This window comes from Myodes glareolus, chromosome 16, assembly GCF_982192425.1.
Source record: "Myodes glareolus chromosome 16, mMyoGla1.1, whole genome shotgun sequence".
Classification (NCBI taxonomy): Eukaryota; Metazoa; Chordata; class Mammalia; order Rodentia; family Cricetidae; genus Myodes; species Myodes glareolus.
The window spans coordinates 24,133,821-24,154,251 of NC_142041.1; the positions used below are offsets into that span (position 1 = coordinate 24,133,821).

Sequence of the window (20,431 nt, forward strand, 5' to 3'; positions counted from 1 at the left end):
TGGGTCTCCACTTTGGAAGCTTATGCTCTCTCTCTCAAGACGCATTAAAGCTTTTCTGCAGAAGGATCCTAAGTGTCCCACATCGTTCTTGCTGGCGAGATGGTAGTGTGGGACAGACTTGAACCTCTTAATTCAGAAAAAGTGGAAAAAAGTGCCATTATGAAAGCAATAGAACCCCTTTAACAAGATAGTAATAATTCCCTTAAAGAACTGGATGAGAAGTACAACAAAAAGTTTGAAGAAATGAATAAAGAAATGGATGACAACTATAACAAAAAGTTCGAAGAAATGAGAAAATCCATGAATGATACACTGGGAAACCAAGAAAAAAACAATTAAACAGGTAATGGAAAGAGTTCAAGAATTGAAAACTGAAATGGAGGCAATGAAGAAAACACAAAACGAGGACCGGCTGGATATAGAAAATCTAGGTAAACGAACAGAGACTACAGAATAAAGCATAACCAATAGGATACAAGAGATGGAAGAACAAATCTCAGAGTCTGAAGATACCATAGAGAAAATAAATGCTCTGATCAAAGAAAACAGCAAATCCAACAAATTCTCATCACAAAACATTCAAGAAATCTGGGACACAATAAAAAAAACAAATCTAAGAATAATATGGATTGAAGAAGAACTGCAGATGAAAGGCCCAGAAAATATATTCAACAAAATTATAGAAGAAAACTTTCCCAACCTAAAGAATGATATTCCTATGAAGGTTCAAGAAGCATACAGAACACAGAATAGACTTGATCTAAAAAAAAATCCCCTCGCCATATAATAATCAAAACACAAAACATACAGATTAAAGAAAGAATATTAAGAGCTGCAAAGGAAAAAGGTCAAGTAACTTATAAAGGTAAACCTATCAGACTTACACCGGACTTCTCTATTGAAACCATGAAAGCCAGAAGGTCCTGAATAGAGGTACTGCAGAAACTAAGAGACCATGGATGCAAACTCAGACTACTATATCCAGCCAAGCTATCGTTCACTATCAATGGAGAAAACAAAATATTCCAGGATAAGAACAAATTTAAACAATTCGTAGCCACAAACCTAGCCTTACATAAAGTAATAGAAGGAAAATCGCAACCCAAGGAATCCAACATTGCCAACACTGACTACAATAACTCAGACATCTAGCAACCCTTCACGAGCTTAACTCAAAGAAGGGACACATTCAAACTCTATTAAACAAACAAACAAAAAATAATAATAACTAGAGTCAACAACCAATGGTCATTAGTATCACTTAATATTTATGGACTCAATTCACCTATAAAAAGGCTCAGACTAAGTAAGAGATTGGATACGAAAACAGGATCCAACATTCTGCTGTTTACAAGAAACACACCTCAACCACAAAGACAGACATCTATTCAGAGTAAAGGGCTGGGAAAAGGTTTTCCAAGCAAACGGACCTAAGAAACAAGCGGGTGTGGCCATTCTAATATCTAACAAAATTGACTTCAAACTAAAATCAATCAGAAGAGATGGAGACGGACATTTTTTACTCATAACAGGAACAATTCATCAGGAGGAAGTCTCAATCCTGAATATCTATGCCCCTAATATAAAGCCTCCTACTAATGTAAAAGAAACACTTCTAGAACTCAAGGCAGTCATCAATCCACACACACTAATAGTAGGAGACTTCAACACTCCTCTCTCACCAATGGACAGGTCAATCAGACAGAAACCTAGCAGAGAAATAAGAGAATTATTGGAGGTATTGAACCAAATGGACTTAACAGACATCTATAGAACATTCCACCCAAATAGGAAAGAATATACCTTCTTCTCTGCAGCTCATGGAACCTTCTCAAAAATTGACTACATACTGGGTAACAAAGCAAACTTCCGCAGATACAAAAAAATATTAGTAACCGCCTGTGTCTTATCAGACCACCATGGATTAAAGTTAGAATTCATCAACAGTGCTACCCCCAGAAAGCCAACAAATTCATGGAAGTTTAACAGTGAACTACTGAATCACCCCTGAGTCAAGGAAGAAATAAGAAAGAAATTAAAATCTTCCTTGAATTTAATGAAAATAAAGACATAACATACTCAAACCTATGGGACACTATGAAAGCAGTGCTAAGAGGAAAGTTCATAGCACTAAATGCCCAATTAAAGAAAATGGAGAAAGCACACATTGGAGACTTAACAGCACACTTGAAAGCTCTAGAAAAAAAAGAAGCTGATCCACCCAGGAGGTCTAGAAGACTGGAAATAATCAAACTGAGGGCTGAAATCAACAAAATAGAAACACAGAAAACAATCCAAAGAATCAATGAATCAAAAAGCTGGTTCTTGGAAAAAATCAACAAGATCGACAAACCCCTATCCAAATTAATCAAACGACAGAGAAAGAACATGCAAATTAATAAGATCAGAAATGAAAGGGGGACATAACCACAGACACAGAGGAAATTCAGAGAATCATTAGATCTTTCTACAAAAATTTATATGCCACCAAGTTGGAAAATGTAAAAGAAATGGACATTTTTTTTTAGATAAGTACCATATACCAAAGTTGAACCAAGACCAGGTGAACAATCTAAATAGACCTGTCAGTCGTGAAGAATGAGAAGCTGTTATCAAAAATCTCCCTACCAAAAAAAGTCCAGGACCAGATGGTTTCAATGCAGAATTCTACCAGAACTTCCAGGAAGAGCTAATACCTATACTCCTTAATGTATTTCACAATATAGGAACAGAAGAATCCTTGCCAAACTCTTTTTATGAAGCTACAGTTACTCTGATAACAGAACCACACAAAGACACAACCAAGAAAGAGAATTACAGACCAATCTCACTCATGAACATTGACGCAAAAATACTCAATAAAATACTGGCAAACTGAATCCAAGAATACATTAGAAAAATTATCCATTATGATCAAGTGGGCTTCATCCCAGAGATGCAGGGCTGGTTCAACATACGCAAATCTATCAATGTAATTCATCATATAAATAAACTGAAAGAAAAAAAACCATATGATCATTTCATTGGATGCTGAAAAAGCATTTGACAAAATTCAACACCCTTTTATGATAAGTGTGTTGGAGAGATTGAGTTTACGAGGATCATACCTAAATATAATAAAAGCAATATATAGCAAGCTGACAGCTAACATCAAATTGAACGGAGAGAAACTCAAAGTCATTCCAGTAAAATCAGGAACACAACAAGGCTGTCCACTCTCTCCATACCTCTTCAATATAGTGCTTGAAGTTCTAGCAATAGCAATAAGACAACATAAGGGGATCAAGAGGATTCGAATTGGAAAGGATGAAGTTAAACTTTCGTTATTTGCAGACGATATGATAGTGTACATAAGCAACCCCAAAAACTCTACCAAAGAACTCCTACAGTTGATAAACACCTTTAGTAATGTGGCAGGATACAAGATCAACTCCAAAAAATCGGTTGCCCTCCTATACACAAAGGACAAAGAAGCAGAGAGGGAAATCAGAGAAACATCACCTTTCATAATAGCCACAAATAGCATAAAATATCTTGGTGTAACTCTAACCAAGGAAGTGAAAGACCTATTTGACAAGAACTTTTAGTCCTTGAAGAAAGAATTTGAGGAGGATACCAGAAAATGGAAAGACCTCCCCTGCTCTTGGATTGGGAGAATCAACATAGTAAAAATGGCAATTCTACCAAAAGCAATCTATAGATTCACTGCAATTCCCATCAAAATCCCACCAAACTTCTTCACAGACCTCGAGAGAACAATAGTCAAGTTTATTTGGAAAAACAAAAAACCCAGGATAGCCAAAACAATCTTATACAATAAAGGAACTTCTGGAGGCATTACCATCCCGTACTTCAAACTCTGTTACAGAGCAACAGTGTTGAAAACAGCTTGGTATTGGCATAACAACAGAGAAGTCGACCTATGGAATCGAATAGAAGACCCGGGTATTAACCCACAAACTTATGAACACCTGATTTTCGACAAGGGAGATAAAGGTATACAATGGAAGAAGGATAGCATCTTTAACAAATGGTGCTGGCATAACTGGATGTCTACCTGTAGAAGAATGAAAATAGATCCATATCTATCACCATGCACAAAATTCAGTTCCAAATGGATTAAAGACATCAACATTAATCTGTCCACTTTGAACCTGATAGAAGAGAAAGTAAGAAGTAGTCTACAAGATATAGGCACAGGAGACCACTTCCTAAGCAGAAACCCAGGAGTGCAGACAATAAGAGAAACAATGAATAAATGGGACCTCCTGAAACTGAGAAGCTTCTGTAAAGCAAAGGACACTGTCAGTAAGACAAAAAGGCTACCTTCGGACTGGGAGAAGATCTTCTCAAACTCCTCATCAGACAAAGGTCTGATCTCCAATATATACAAAGAACTCAAGAAACTAGACACTAAAACTCTAATTAACCCAATTAAATAATGGGGTACTGATCTGAACAGAGAATTCACAACAGATGAACTTCGAATGGCCAAAAGGCACTTAAGGTCATGCTCAACCTCCTTAGCGATCAGGGAAATGCAAATCAAAACAACTTTGAGATATCATCTTACACCTGTCAGAATAGCCAACTCAAAAACACCAACGATACCCTATGCTGGAGAGGATGTGGAATGAGGGGAACACTCATCCATTGTTGGTGGGAATACAAACTTGTGTAGCCACTGTGGAAATCAGTGTGGTGGTTTCTCAGGAAACTGGGAGTCAACCTCCCTCACGACCCAGCAATTCCACTCTTGGGAATATACCCAAGAGATTCCCTAACATACTACAAAAGCATTTGTTCAACTATGTTCATAGCAGCACTATTTGTAATAGCCAGAACCTGGAAACAACCTAGGTGCCCCTCAATAGTAGAATGGTTAAAAAAGGTGTGGAACCTATACACATTAGAGTTTTACTCAGCGGTAAAAAAACAATGACATCTTGAATTTTGCATGCAAATGGATGGAAATAGAAAACGCTTTACTGAGTGAGGTAAGCCAGACCCAAAAAGAGGAACACGGTATGTATTCACACATAAGTGTATTCTAACCATAATTAAAGGTCTTTGAGCCTATTATTCGTGATCCTAGAGAAGCTAAATAAGAAGGTGAACCTGAAGAAAATCATACAGTTCTCCTCCTGGATATTGGAAGTAGACCAGATTGCCAGGCAAACTTGGGTGCACAGGGGGGGGGGTGGAAGTAAGGGGAGATGGTTAGAGAGAAGGGAGAAGGGGAGGATTGGGGATAGCTTGGGGGAATGGGATGGGGGATGGAGGAAGAATGGATATAGGAGCAAGGAAGAATATATTTCAACTAAGGGAGTCATTTTAGGGTTTACAGGAGACTCAATTATATATTGGATCCCAGGTCCAAGGAGAGATCCCCAGATTGTTCTCTGGACAGAGGAGAGGGTGCCTAAACTGGCCTGGGCCCATAACCATACTGATGAATATTTTGCTTATCACCATAGATCCTTCATCTGGCGATAGATGGCTATACAGACAGAGACCCGCATTGGAGCATCGGACTGAGTCCCACAAGGTCCAAATGAGGAGCAGAAGGACGAAGAAAATGAAAAAGGAAATAAGGACTGCGAGGATGCTATCACCCACTGATACAAGGGGACGGATCTAATGAGAGCTTACTAAGGCCATTTGGACTGGGACTGAACGAGGACGTGATCCAACCAGATTCTCTGAATGTGGCCGGATTCTCTGAATGTGGCGGGACAGGAGTCTTTCTGAAAAGCCATTGACAATGACACTGGGACTTGTTTCCTCTGCATATACTGGATTTTTGGGATCCAGTCTGTTTGGATACTCACCTTCCTGGACCTGGAGAGAGGGGGGAGGAACTTGAATTTCCCACAGGGCAGGAAATCCTGACTGCCCTTAGGGACGAAGAGGGAGGAGGAGGGGGGGGTAGTGGGAGGGTGTTAGGAGGAGGGGCAGAAATGGAAACTTTTATAATTTAATAAAATTACTTTCAAAAAAAAAAAAAAGAAGGTGAACCTGATGAAAATTATTTAGCTATCTGCCAGGAGATAGGAAATAGTCAAGAGTCCCAGGTAACCTCGGGTGCATGGGGTGGTGGGAGGGTTTTTGGAAGGGGAGAGGGTTAGAGAGAAGGGAGTAGGGGAGGAATGGGGAAAGCTCGGTGGACTGGGATGGGGGGGAGGATGGATGAATATGGGATCAGGGAAGAATATATTTCAACTAAGGGAGTCATTTTAGGGGTTACAGGAGACTTGATTATAAATGGGATCCCAGGTCCAAGGAGAGATCCCCAGATTGTTCTCTGGACAGAGGAGAGGGTGCCTAAACCGGCCTTGGCCCATAACCATACTGATGAATATTTTGCTTATCACCATAGATCCTTCATCTGGCGATGGATGGAGATAGAGACAGAGACCCTCATTGGAACAGTGGACTTAACTCCCTAGGTCCAAACAAGAAGCAGAAGGAAAGAGAATGTGAGCAAAGAAGGCAAGACCAGAGGGAACCTTCATCCGACAATGGATGGCGATACAGACGGAGACCCACATTGGAGCATCGGACTGAGCCCCCCAAGGTCTAAATGAGGAGCAGAAGGAGGAAGAACATGAAAAAGGAAATCAGGACCGCGAGGGGTGCGATCACCCACTGATACAAGGGGACTGATCTAATGAGAGTTCACCAAGGTCAGTTGGGCTGGGACTGAACGAGGACGTGATCCAACCAGATTCTCTGAATGTGGCCGGATTCTCTGAATGTAGCTGGCCCGGAGTCTTTCTGAAAATAAGTCTAAGTTCTTAAACATTTTAAATGTCTTATTCTGTATGTCTTTGAAAGGTTTGAAAAATTCCTATCCATCTGAAATATATCTTGTAAATGTAGAAAACCCAACTAGCATTACTACAGTTTGACTATTATAAATGACTATCCATCTATATTTCTTAATTATATGTTTCATTTTTAAATGAGTTGCATAAACACAATACAAAAGCAGAAATATATACACACAGTGTAGCAAATCAACCTAAATTTTTATCAATAGATCAAAGTCCATACCAATGTAAAGTATTCATCTCTATATATCATATCCCTCTTTAAAAGAAAACAAACATTTATAAACAATAATTTTGGGAATTTGGGCATTATTTTCTTCAAACTGCTTCCTGATGTATGTTGGACAAAGTATTTTTCGGGTTCATGGAGACCTTTTGGTGCATCTTATCCCATCAAACCAAATTAGCCTTGAAGAAAGAAACAGGTTCTCACATTCTGTGTGAACAAAAGCAAAACCTCTTTTGCAACATAGTGTTTCCTTAGACTCAAATTTTGAAGTAAAGATACTTTTAAAATATATATGTTAATTTAGCTTGGCAGCCCTCAGAATCAAATATCTCTCTTCAGTTAAATAATTTATAGAAAAGACAATAATGCGCAATCCAGACTCCCTGTGTATATTTTATCTTTATGTGGTTTATCTTTTATTTTATTACTTTTAATAATATTTTATTATTTTTATATTACTTTTCCTGTCTCTTTAAAGACTTTGTTTGATTTTTTAACTGTCTATACATTTTTTCTTCTCTCTCCCAAGCCTATGTACATTTTTTAAAAAATACTCTGTGTCTTATTTAGAGTTCTATTATGTCTGAATCTGACTAGAAGTATTTTCTTTTTTAAATTCTAAGCAGCCATGGCTAGTACCAACTTCATATCTTTGCCTGTTGGCTCTGCCTCGTCCAATATGGCAGTGGTATGTTCACTGCCTCTGTGAGCCATGCTCACCACTCCTGCTCCTGGGATGCAGTTGGTCTATGTCACCATTAAGTAACTAGTAGCATGCTCCTCCCATACCCCATTTGAGTGCAGTACCTACCCCAAAGAGCCAGAGACATTCATGTTGCTAGAATGGTCTCTTAAAGAAGGCAAGCAGTTTTTGCCACTAATGCTGGGTCAGGAAGCCTTCTCTTAAAGGAGCTCTGCCTCTGTCACTGCCAGCAAACAGAGTCTATCTTAAAAAAATGTAGCTACCAAGAAACTGTACTTGGCTCCCATTTTGTGGGTCTAGAAGCCCTATTATTTTTTAAGCCTTGTACATCTTACATGGATCCATGCCCCAGACAGCGGTCTCCATTATGTAACCAGAGACTGCTTGTTTGTTTCCCAGGATCCCAGACTTGAATAATCACACAGAAACTATATTAATTAACAACACTGCTTCCCAACAGCTTAGGTGTATTCTTACCTAGCTCTTATATCTTAAATTAGCCCATTTCTACTATTTTATATTTTACCACGAAGCTCATGGTTTACTGGTAATTTACCAGATTCCAGTGTCCCTCTCCTTTGTCAGTACATGCTGTCTTTCTGATTCTCTTTCTCTCTATCTCTTCTAGCCTGGCTATATTCTTCCCTGCCCTAGGTCAAAGCAACTTTATTCATCAACTAATAAAAGCAACATATATACAGAAGGACATCCCACATCAACTAGGTTGTTTCCAGTTTCTGGATATTACATATAATGCTACTATGAACATGGTTGAACAAATGTCCTAATGGTATGAATGTACCTCTTTTGGGTATAGGCTCAAGAGTAGTATTACTAGGGCCTTGAGCCAGATTGATTCCTAGTTTTTTGAGAAACTGCGATGCTGGTTTCCAAAGTGACTGTATAAGTTTGAACTCCCACCAGTAATAGATGAATGTTCCCTTTACTCTATATCCTCTGTATAATATGCTATTATTGGTGTTTCTGATCTTAGCTATTCTGACTGGTATAAGACAGTATCTCAGAGTCATTTTGTTTTGTATTTTTCTGATGGCTAAGGATGTTGAGAAATTCCTTAACTGTATTTCAGACATTTGAGATTCTTCTGCTGAGAATCCTCTGTTTAGATATGTATTCCATTTTTTAATTTTATTGATGAGCATCTTAATGCTAGTTTATTGAGTTCTCTATATATTTGGAGATCAGTCCTCTGCCTGATGTGGGCTTGGTGAGAATCTTTTTTCATTCTATAGACTGCCGTTTTTTCTAATTGACTGTGTCCGTTGCCTTACAGAAATGTCTCAATTTCAGGGGTTCTATTTATTAATTGTTGCTCTCAGTGTCTGTGCTACTGATATTATAATTAGGAAGTAGTCTCCTGTGACCATATGTTCAAGGCTACTTTACATTTTCTCTTCTATAAGAGCCAGTGGTTTCTTAAGCCACATTTCTAGTGCACTCCTGGAAAATAACTCCTCAAAGGTTACAGATTATTCTTGGGCTAGAACTCAGGTCTTCTAAGTAGCTCCAGGCTAAAAGTTTTCACATATAGTCCAATAACTGTTCCTAAAGAACATTCTTTTGATCTTATCAACAGCTCTCAATAGTTCACTCAGATAAACCAATGAAAACAATAAACCACATTAACTAACTTCAAAATGTTCTGACTGGTAGAAACTGAAATTATAAACCATGCTGGTTCTTATACCTTTTAGAATGTATCATTGTGTAGGGTACTGGAGCAGTGTTGGAAGAGGAATTATTTCTGTTTGTCTTGAATATCAGTTTTGCAGTGGTGTGTCCCTTTCTCTCCAAGGCTATGGAGAAAGAATGAAACAGGCGCATAACATAGGAAAAATTGTCATGTTCGGATGATGTGCTGAGACAAGTTCTCATATCATCTTCAATTTGAAATTCTTTTTATGTTCAAAACAATCTGCTACCAAAGCATAAATTTTTGTTAGCCTCACTTGTACAGATAGAAGAATATTTAGCTTAACTAGCAATACTGAAACAATTAGACTATATGAGGTACCACAGTAGTTCAGAAGTAGAATGTCTACTTATCCTGAGTGAGTCCCTGGGTGCCACCTCTCCTCCCATTACAACTAAACATAGAAATATCATAATGATTAAGTCACAATGACAGACCCTAGTCAGAGGCCACAGAGGCTAGACAAGGGTATGAGCTATCATTAATAGAAGCTAGTAATTCTTATGATGAAGTGACAGAAAGACTTAATAAGGAGTTACTGACAGCTATGTTCAGCCTTTCTCATTATATAAGCATGAATGAAATAATCTTTGCTTTTAGGGGTTAATAATGGGGGAGAACATGACATGGAGAGGTTATGTAACCTTCTTCATGAGATGACTCTGTATCAGGCCACTCCAAAAATCTCACAGATAAAATAGTGTTCCAGAAAATGAACTTACTAAAGATAGTTATCACTTCTTTCTGGAAAGTATTTTGCCATTGCTTCACAATAGTTTACTTTTAGAAATGTGGATAAGAATAGTTACAGAATATTTTTTTTAAATTCCATATTACTTGTCTGGACCACCCGCAAGACTGAGAGCTCTAGGCAAGTCTTTTTACTACACTGTAGTATCTGAAATCTATGTGGTACTGTTCCTAGCACCTAAAGAATGCTGCTTGACTCTATCGATCATAAGACACAGGTAACAGCATACAGTACTCATTGACTTATTTTTCCAACCTTCTAGAGAGGATAGATTTTATCTGTCTAATGCTGAATTTTATTTGAAAGTATGGACAAAAAATTAGCATAAATTCAAAAAGGAAATTATTATTTTCTTTAATGAAAATAATAACTATCATATGGCATAAGAGGGAATAATGATAATGGAAACACAATCAGGGCTTAGAAGGTGAAAGAGCAGAGAGTATGTGTATAGAAGAGAGAAATATTTCTCGTGTTGGCTGTGAAAGATGTCTAGATCAATTTCAGATCTTTTAAGAAAAATATATATTTGAAATTGTTTTAAAAATGAGAATTTAGAATAGCCACAGAGATTCTTATGTCTCTGCAAGCCCCATTACTGGAGTTACATGTATACCCAGCATGTTTGCTTATTTTTTTGCAAGTAGCAGAAATCCAAAATCATATCTATATTCTTGCCTGGCAAAACCTCCTAATGTCAGAATTACCTCCACAGTTGCTGGTACATTTTGGGTATCCCAATAAAAAACTGATTGCACAGGGCAATGGTTTTTAACTATGGAATTAAGAAGTAGATTTGCGAAAAATTGTTTGAGTAGGATGATAGATAGTATTTACATATAAAGAGCTGTAGAGAAGAAAGTTCTTTCAAGTTCAGGGGATTTCAGGGGGAGAGCATTAAATTTGGAAACCTAGTAGTCAAATATTTCCATCAATATTGTAAATATATTGACAAATCAGTCATATCTTCTTGACAAGGTTGACTGGCTTTAGTAAAGGATTCTCAACATCTAATTGCATTTATTGTGATGGGACAAACAGCCAAATTATTGGAAACAACCTTTATTTCAGAGAAAATGCAAGTTCAAGCCATACAATCAGACTATTGAGTTAATACAGTGTCTCTCATCTCCTTTGCATAACAATTCAATACTCAGCACAAATCTGGTAGGTTCACTTACAGTTTGAGAAAAGAATAAGTTTATTATTCAGAAGAGATACATTTACCATTAGTTTAACTTAAAAAAACTCTAAAACAGGCATTTTATATAAAAAAATATGGTTTTCACAAAGCTAAGAGATGATGGTTTCATTCTAGGGAGACTAAATGAAGTATTCTATAAAGACAAATGGAAGAGCAGTAGCTATTATGGATATAAACAGTTCATATATTATTAAGATTTCCACATTGCATCTCTGTACTGGCTATTCTTCTGCAGTACTCTTTATACATTATGTGTCTGTACTGACACAGCTGCTGATGACCTGAAACGTTTTATTTTGTGATTGAAATATCAAACAAATAACCCAAGGTTTCAAGCCACAAAATAGCTTTGTTCTTCAAAATTACTAACTAAAATAATTGATCAATTATGTAATTAGCAAAGGCAGAAGGATGATAAGACAGAAAAAATTAAGGAGAGAAACAAGTTTAATTCTCCATCTAAGATGTTTATGTATATGATTATTTTATTTACAGCTTAAATCACAGCCATTTTATTATGTTTTAATTGACATATAAATTATGTATATTTATGAGACACTAAGTGATATTTTAGTACATTCACACATTGGAGTATGTTTAAATCAGAGTAGGCATATCTGTGCCCTCAAAGATTTATCATTTCTTTAGGATAAAATGCTCAATATTGTTCCTTCTAGCCTTTAAATATTGGTGCGGGAGAATTGTCTTTATTCTGTCAATCATGTTTTAAATAAAATGCTGATTGGCCAGGCAGGAGATGTAGGTGGGAAAACCAGACAGGAAGTGGAAATGATACAAAGAGAGCAGGAGAATTCTGGGGAGGAGGAAGTTGATTCTTCCCACTCCTGCCCAGATCACCGAAGCAGTAGGATGTGAGCTGCTTCACTGAAAAAGGTACTGAGCCACATGGCTAACATAGATCAGAAAAATGGGTTAATCAAGATGTGAGAGTTAGCCAGTAAGAAGCCTGACCTAATGGGCCAATTTGCTTTATAACTTACGGAGTTCTGTGTGTGATTTTCTCTGGGACTAAACATCTGGGGCAGGGAGGGGGGTGGACAGGACAGAAAAAACCCCAACAAATAGGCCCCCTCATGTTACAGAATGGCACCCACGTGGATAACTGCATCCACAGAAAGCCTGAGAAAGCTTGGGAAAGACTATAGAGTAAAGCATTTTGGTTTTCAGCCGTAGCAGGAAAAAAGCTGCGCTGTTTTAAAATGTCGGCTTTCTGGGCCATCCTGCCAGGGAAAACTCTGACTCTTTCAAGCAGGCAGTCCAGACTATGGGAACAATGTTGCAGCTTGCTTCCTTGGCAAGGACCTTGAAAAGCCTTAAGAGCTTTTGACTGTTGTTTTCTCCATATTCCTTAGCAAATTAAAGACCCACATGGTCAGAAAGAGAAAGATATACAGTAAAGAGAGATTCAAAGAGTAAGAAAGCCTCTAAGTGGTTTACAGTGTGTTAAAAATATATGCAGGCTTGAAAAAAAAGGTTTAAAGTCTTAAAATAAAAAAGAAAGAAAGAAAGTAGTTGGGTGTGGTGGTGCACACCTTTAATCCCAGCACTGGGGAGGCAGAGACAGATGGATCTCTGGGAGTTCAAAGATAGCCTGGTTTACAGAGGGAATTCCAGGACAAAGATATGGAGAGAACCTGTCTCAAAAAGCCAAAAGTTAAAAGTGAAAATAAAAGAAATAGAGGTTAAAATAAAGCCATGTAAAGATGAAAAATACACAGAGAATCTTGATACTGTAGGCTATTGTGCTCTCTTTGAATTGTTTAAATGCTGAGGAAGGAGCAACAGCTGCTAAAAGATATTTGCTTATAAATGTTGCAGAATTAATCCAAGATAGGTATTTTGAAAATACCTTGGCTTCAAAATTGAAGTCAAAAGGTATATTACTTTGGAGAAGAGATTTTGCTTTTGTTTCCACAGAAAATGAGAGGTTCTGGATTTATTCAGAGTTAAGAAAAATCATCTTTGACCAAGGGAGACCACCTGAGCAATCTCCGGTGGAACAGATGGCTCAAATGTCTGAGTTCTTCATTCAGAACAGGTTCAAGACTGCTACCTGAGATGATCAAGACTCACAGAACTTGATCATAACTCTAAATTTTCTTTAGGTCCCCATAAGATTATCAGTGCCCCCAACCAGCAGGAACTAGCCTGGAATACTACGCCCACATTCCTAAAAATGGACTATGGATATTTTCCTTTGTTTTCTTTTTTTAAAAAAAGAGGGGGACGTGGTGTGGGAGAATTATATGTATTCTGTCAATCATGTTTTAAATAAACACTGATTGACCAGGCAGGAGGTGTAGGTGGGAAACCCAGACAGGAAGTGGAAATAATGCAAGGAGAGCAGAAGAATTCTGGAGAGGAGGAAGTTGATTCCTCCCACTCCTGCCCAGATCACCGAAGCTGCAGAATGTGAGCTGCCCCACTGAAAAAGGTACTGAGCCACATGGCTAAAATAGATCAGAAAAATGGGTTAATCAAGATGTGAGAGTTAGCCAGTAAGAAGTCTGACCTAACTGGTCAATCAGCATTATAACTTACAGAGATCTGTGTGGTTGATTTTCTCTGGGACTAAACAGCTGTGGGGTACTGGGAGGGACAGAAAACACAAATAAGTAGGCCCCCTCATGTTACAAAATATATATGCAGTTCACTGTTAAAAATATGCATATACTTGCTATATAATAGAACTCTGTAACTCACTACTACTGTCTAGACCTCTCTCAGATCTGCTAGCAAGACTTTCCCAACACTTTCACCTCTGTACTCTGACCAGATCTTGGTACCTAGTATTCTAGTACAGAGTACTTGGTACTCTGCATTCTAGGACTAGGAGGTCAAGTTATTTTAGATTCTGCATGCTAATGTGGCCATGCTGTATTCATTTTCTATGCTTAACTTATTTCACTTAATATAATGCTACACAGTTCTATCTATATTATTGCAAATGATAGCATTTTATTTTTTATGGCTAGTATATATGCCCCACATTTTTTTACACATTAATTGGTTGATAGATACAACAAATTGATAATGTTCTGCATAGCAAAGGAAAATGATGAATGGAGTATAAGAAAAATAATTAAAAGTTGTATATCTGAAAATTAACACCTATAGTTTTTAAGGACCTCATTGAAAATAATCTGTTAAAATGAAAAATAATACAGATAGACATTTCACAAAAGATGTTAATATGAATGGTTGTCAAGCATATAAAATTATCAGTAAGGAAATACAGCTGCAAGCCACAGTGAGATTACACTTTTTTGTAGTTACCCCTAACTATTATCATGAAGTCAAAAGAAAACAGGTACTGAGGAGAATATGGAGAACAGGGAGTTGTTGGTGAGGATGTCCTTTAATACAGATATAATGCAGATAATGCAGAACTTTCATCAGAATAAAAAAAATACCAATGGTTCAGTGATCACATTAATGAGCATACTCCCAAAGAACCTGAATCAAGGTATCAAGGAGGCCCTGCCACTCTGATGATTTACATAACATACTTTGTAACAGCACCCTCATGGAGACCCTTGTGGTTTGTTTTTTAATCAATATAAAATTTAAAACTAGCCTTTTATTTTTAATGGGATTTTATTTGCTTGGTATTTTATCCCAATTTTCTTTGGAAAAAATACAAATTTCAAACATCTATTCAAATTCCATTCTTGTGCACAAAAATTATCTTTAATACATAAAAATATTGAAATACCATAAACATATTTTCCAAGAATTCTATTTTTCAAAATAATGTGTTGGATTATTTTTAATTTTTTTACATTTATCTTTCTTTTTATTGAAAACAGGGCCTTTTCTCCCATAACGGATCCTGATCATTTTCTCTTTTTCTGCTCTCAGTTCCTTCCTGCCTCCCCTCCTCTCTGGATCTGCCCCATTTCTGTTTGTCATTATTTAAAAATCAGGGTTCTAAAAGATAGTATAAAAATATAACAATATAAACTATAGCATTCTTTAATAAATTCCCTCACGCTCTTAAGGTATGCCCTTTATGTATTACTAAAACAGGAAGTCAATTTTTTTCAGTGGAAGACAAGTAGCATCTTTTGACAATTATATGTTATATGGTCTATGAATTTAATGGTAGTAAGTTGATATACAGAATGTGTGACTGTTTTATATGCAAATGCTGTTTATAATAGACATGTAAAACAATTTTTCACAAACCATTTTTGTGTCAGCTTGCTACAAGTACCCCAGTTCCATAACAAGTACACTGTAAATCTGCTGAAAATATGACACCAACCTTTACTCTAAAAACTTGTGCTTAGATCTTCAATATGCTTTAGAACATAAAGTGTGTGGTATTTTATTTGTAAAATGTGTTTATTATAGTGTGGAATGGCTGTGTCGGTGCATAGAGCTTTTATGCTATGCAAATTTGGTCATTATGGTGGATTAAATTGTATCCAAAGTTCTAACAAAGGGTTGTAGGAGTAACTGGTTGTCTGGCTGTGAGATGGGAGGATGCTAATCTTCACAGAGAGATGATTTAAACTGTGTTGCAGCAAAGAAACAGTAAAACTTTGTACTGTAGAAAGGGATAAGATAAATTGTTCTGTTGTGCTGTCTGTTCACGAGTATTTGGTAAAATGTGATTTATGGAGACTCATTCAAAATTTTCTTTAGTGAACATTTGGGAAGCAATTCAGGTTAGTGGTATTTTGTTTTGTTTCATTTGTTTTTCTTTTGTTAAATATATTTTATCAGTAGAAAATATAGTATTACTCCAAATTGGAATATAATAATATATTATTGCTGCTATTACTGACGAAAGTCACTTGCAGTAATTTTACTTATTGACAAGTGGAAAAGTTGAAAAGTAAACAGAAAAGGTTTCACGAAGGCAGGTCTGAAAACCATACAGAATTAGGAGTGTATAGTAAAACGATTTTAAACAAAATCTATTAACTTATGTCCATTATCACCAAATGAGTTTTATCTTTTGCTCTACAAATTTTATGATCTATACACTTCTTTGAATTAAACAAATACATTGACAATCTATCAAAGAGCTTTGTTACACCCCTAGAATTGAAATATAAAGGTGTGCTGCAAAACAATGTTCTAGACAAAGACAGGCCACACATACCAGATGACACCACAATATTTGAATGAAAATAAAGAATTCCTATTTCTTACTGACATAGTCATCATGTTTAGCACATGAATTATTTTCATGTTTGCTATGATTCTGGAGTAAACTCTCCTACTATAGGACACAGTTAATTGAAAACTTAGTGAATACCATTATATACTGCATATTATATTAGTAAAATGATATGGTATTGATGTATGTATTTACTAGACTATAATAAGTATTTTATCACTATTTTAGAGTATACAATTTCTACTTTACTATTATGTTATTCTGGAAAAACCTCATACGTTTAGTGTTTACCAGAAGTCTGAATTGTATCTTTTGAGCCTAATTTAATTTAACTTTTTTCGTTTTTATTATGATCATAAAATAATGCATATTCTATGGTGTGCAGTGTATGTATGTGTGTGTTTGTCCTAGCTGTATAGTTAGTTATATCATCTAGCTTTGTTAAAATAAACACTATGTTGTCTAGACATGATAAAATCTTGTCTTCTAAGGTTCCAGCAACCTTCTAAGGCATTGCTGAAAATTTATCATTATTATTAAATGGACTCTTAGCCACATGGCAAATTCACAATCATGAAAAACTCTCATTAGAATCATAAATAAACCATAATACATCTATATCTCAAATGAAGATGACAAAGGTGAAAATATGTTAAGAGTTTGTCTTATTTAGGGATTCTATTGCTGCAGTGAAATACATGACCAAAAGCAGGTTGGGAAGGAAAGGGTTTATTTGGCTTATACTTTTCATTACAGAAGGAAGTTAGGATAGGAATTCAAATAAGGCAGGGACCTAGAGGTAAGAGCTGATGTAGAAAATGTAAAGGAGTTCCTTCTGCTTAATGCCTTGCTTCCTACAGCTTGCTCAGTCAGCTTTCTCACAGAGCCAGGAGGACCAATAGCCTAGGGATAGACCACCTACCATGTTCTGGGACCCCCTCATCAATCACTAAAAAAATGTCTTACTCTTTCAGCTGGATTTTATGGAAGCATTTTCTCGACTGAGGTTTCTTCCTTTCAGATGAATTTAGCTTGTGTCAAATTGACATAAAATTAGCCAGGACAAAAATAGCTGGCTAGTCTTTTATTTTTTTCCACTTCTTACTCTCCTTTCTTTCTTCTTTCCTTCTTCCTTCCTTCCTTCCTTCCTTCCTTCCTTCCTTCCTTCCTCCCTCTCTCCCTCCCTCCCTCCCTCCCTCCCTCCCTCCCTTCCTCCCTCCCTCCCTCTTTCCTTCCTTCCTTCCTTCCTTCCTTCCTTCCTTCCTTCCTTCCTTCCTTCCTCCCTCCCTCCCTCCCTCCCTTCCTTCTGTGAGTTCTTTCTTTCTTCCTTTGGTATTTGCTTGTTCTTCTCAGCTTCTATTTTGCTGTTGCTCATTTGTTTGTTTTTGAGACAATGCCTTACATGGGCCATATTAGCTTGAAACTCATTATGTATTGAAGGATGGTCATGAAGCCCTGCTCTTACTGCCTTAGACTTCTGAGTGATGGGGTTATAAGCAGCCATCATCATGCCCAACTTAACTGTCTTAAATGAAAAAAAATGATTGAGGGAAAACTTAGCTTGACTTTAGAATAAAACTAATTTAGACAACGTTTAAATATATTTAATTTTTTCCAATAAACTAGTCATTTAACCATTAAGAACCAGAAGAGTGAATGATGAACTGTTTCAGATGAAAGTATGACTGATTTATTAAAATGAGCTTGTGAGACAGAGGTTCAAATACTATGGCAGTTCAAAAGTAGGTGCAAATTAGGAAAAAGACAACTGATATTTCTTGTAGTGCCATTTTTCCTTGTATGTGAGCCTGCTGACTGCCAATGCCAAGGGCTTGACAGTGTTCCATTCACTCTTACATGTGTTCTCTATTTCTTCAACTCCTCTACTTCTGCTCCTCTTCCTTAAAATTTCCACAAGTCTCCAGTTTCAACATTATAATAAATTCTATAGATTCTAACTCATTTTTCTGTATTAGCCAAATCATTTTCCCCAGCCCTTATCTGGTTCCATTTTTTTTTTGGCCATTTATGTTAGCATTAGACAAGATGCCTACACCCCACCCATGGTTCTTCGCTGTTTGCATTATCTTCTTTTGCTTCATCAATCTAAACAAATCAGTTTATGATTTTGGGTTCTTTTTGATTAGATTTATTGAACTATACATTTTTCTCTGCTCCCCTCCTTTCCTTTCCCCTTTCTTTCAACCCTCTCCCAAGGTCTCCATGCTCCTAATTTACTCAGGAGATCTTGTCTTTTTCTAATTCCTATGTAGGTTAGATCTATCTATGTTTCTCTTAGGGTCCTCATTGTTGTCTAGGTTCCCTGGGATTGTGAATTGCAGGCTGGTTTCCTTTGCTTTATGACTAAATGCCACTTATGAGTGAACACATATGATATTGTCTTTCTTGGTCTGGGTTACCTCACTCAACGTGATGTTTTCTAGATCCATCCTTTGCCTACAAAGTTCAAGATGTCATTTTTTTCTTCTGTGTAATACTCCATTGTGTAAATACACCACATTTTCCTTATCCATTCTTTGGTTAAGGGACATTTAGGTTGTTTCCAGGTTCTGGCTATAACAAACAATGCTGCTATGAACATAGTTGAGCACATGTCCTTGTTGTATGATTGAGCATCCTTTGGGTATATACCCAAAAGTGGTATTGTTGGGTCTTGAGGAAATTTGTCTCTTAATTTTCTGAGAAATCGCCATACTGATACAGAAAGGAGCTGTACCTGTTTTCACTCTCACCACCAATGCAGGAGTGCTCCTTCCCCCACACATCCTCTCCAGCATAAGCTGTCATCAGTGTTTTTGATTTTGACCATTCTTTTTTTTAAAATTAATTAACTTATTTATTTAAAATTTCCACCTCCTCCCATCCTCCCATTTCCCTCCTATTCCCCCCACTCCCTCTCCCCTTGCTCTCCAGTCCTAAGAGAAGTCAGGGTGCCCTGCTTTGTGCTTCCCCTCCATCCTAGGAAGGTGTGCATCCAAACAGACTAGGCTCCCAAAAAAGCCAGTACATGCAGTAGAATTCAAAATCTGAATGTGGCTGACAATGAGGGTAAACTGAGAATCCAATGATAATGATTTTGGCCATTCTTACAGATATAAGATGGAATCTCAGATTTGTTTTGATTTGCATTTCTCTGATGACTAAGGATGTTAAGCATTTCCTTAAGTATTTCCTTAAGTACCATTTGAGATTTCTTTGTTGAGTGTTCTCTGTTTAGGCCTGTACCCCATTTTTTAATTGGATTTTTTTGTTCATTTGATGACCAATATTCTTAGTTTTTTGTATATTTTTGAGAACAGCCCTCTGACTGATGTGGGGTTGGTGAAGATCTTTTCACATTCTGTAGACTCCCGTTTTGTCTTGTTGACTGTATCCTTTGCTTTACAGAAGCTTTTCAGTTTCTGGAGGTCCATTTATTAATTGTTTCTCTCAGTGTCTGTGCTACTGGGGTAATATTTAGGAAGTGGTCTCCTGTGCCAATGCATTCAAGTGTAGTTCCCACTTTCTCTTCTATGAGATTCAGTGTGGCTAGCTTTATATTGAAGTCTTTGATCCATTTTGACTTGAGTTTTGTGTATGGTGATAGATATGGATCTATTTTCATTCTTCTACATATTGATATCCACTTATACCAGCACCATTTGTTGTATATGCTTTGGTATTTTCATTGAGAAATATCTCCCACAGTCTTTTGTGTTTAAGTATTTGGTCCTCAGTTGGTGGTGCTATTTGGGAGGCTTAAGAGTGCTGCTCTTTTGGAGGAAGTCAGTCCTTGAAGGCAGTCTTTGAGGTTTCAGAGCCTCATGACTTCCCCAGAACACACT

At 37.0% G+C, this 20,431-nt stretch overlaps 1 long non-coding RNA gene across 1 annotated transcript in view; it reads left to right on the forward strand.

Annotated features, from left to right (window-relative positions):
* The first annotated feature begins 12,254 nt into the window (after positions 1-12,254).
* The window catches only part of LOC148119545 (uncharacterized), a 71,561-nt gene continuing 63,384 nt past the window's right edge, over positions 12,255-20,431 (forward strand). Inside the window, exon 1 of the long non-coding RNA XR_015735178.1 lies at positions 12,255-12,328. This is a non-coding gene — a long non-coding RNA (uncharacterized LOC148119545). The remainder of the gene's footprint in view (positions 12,329-20,431) is intronic.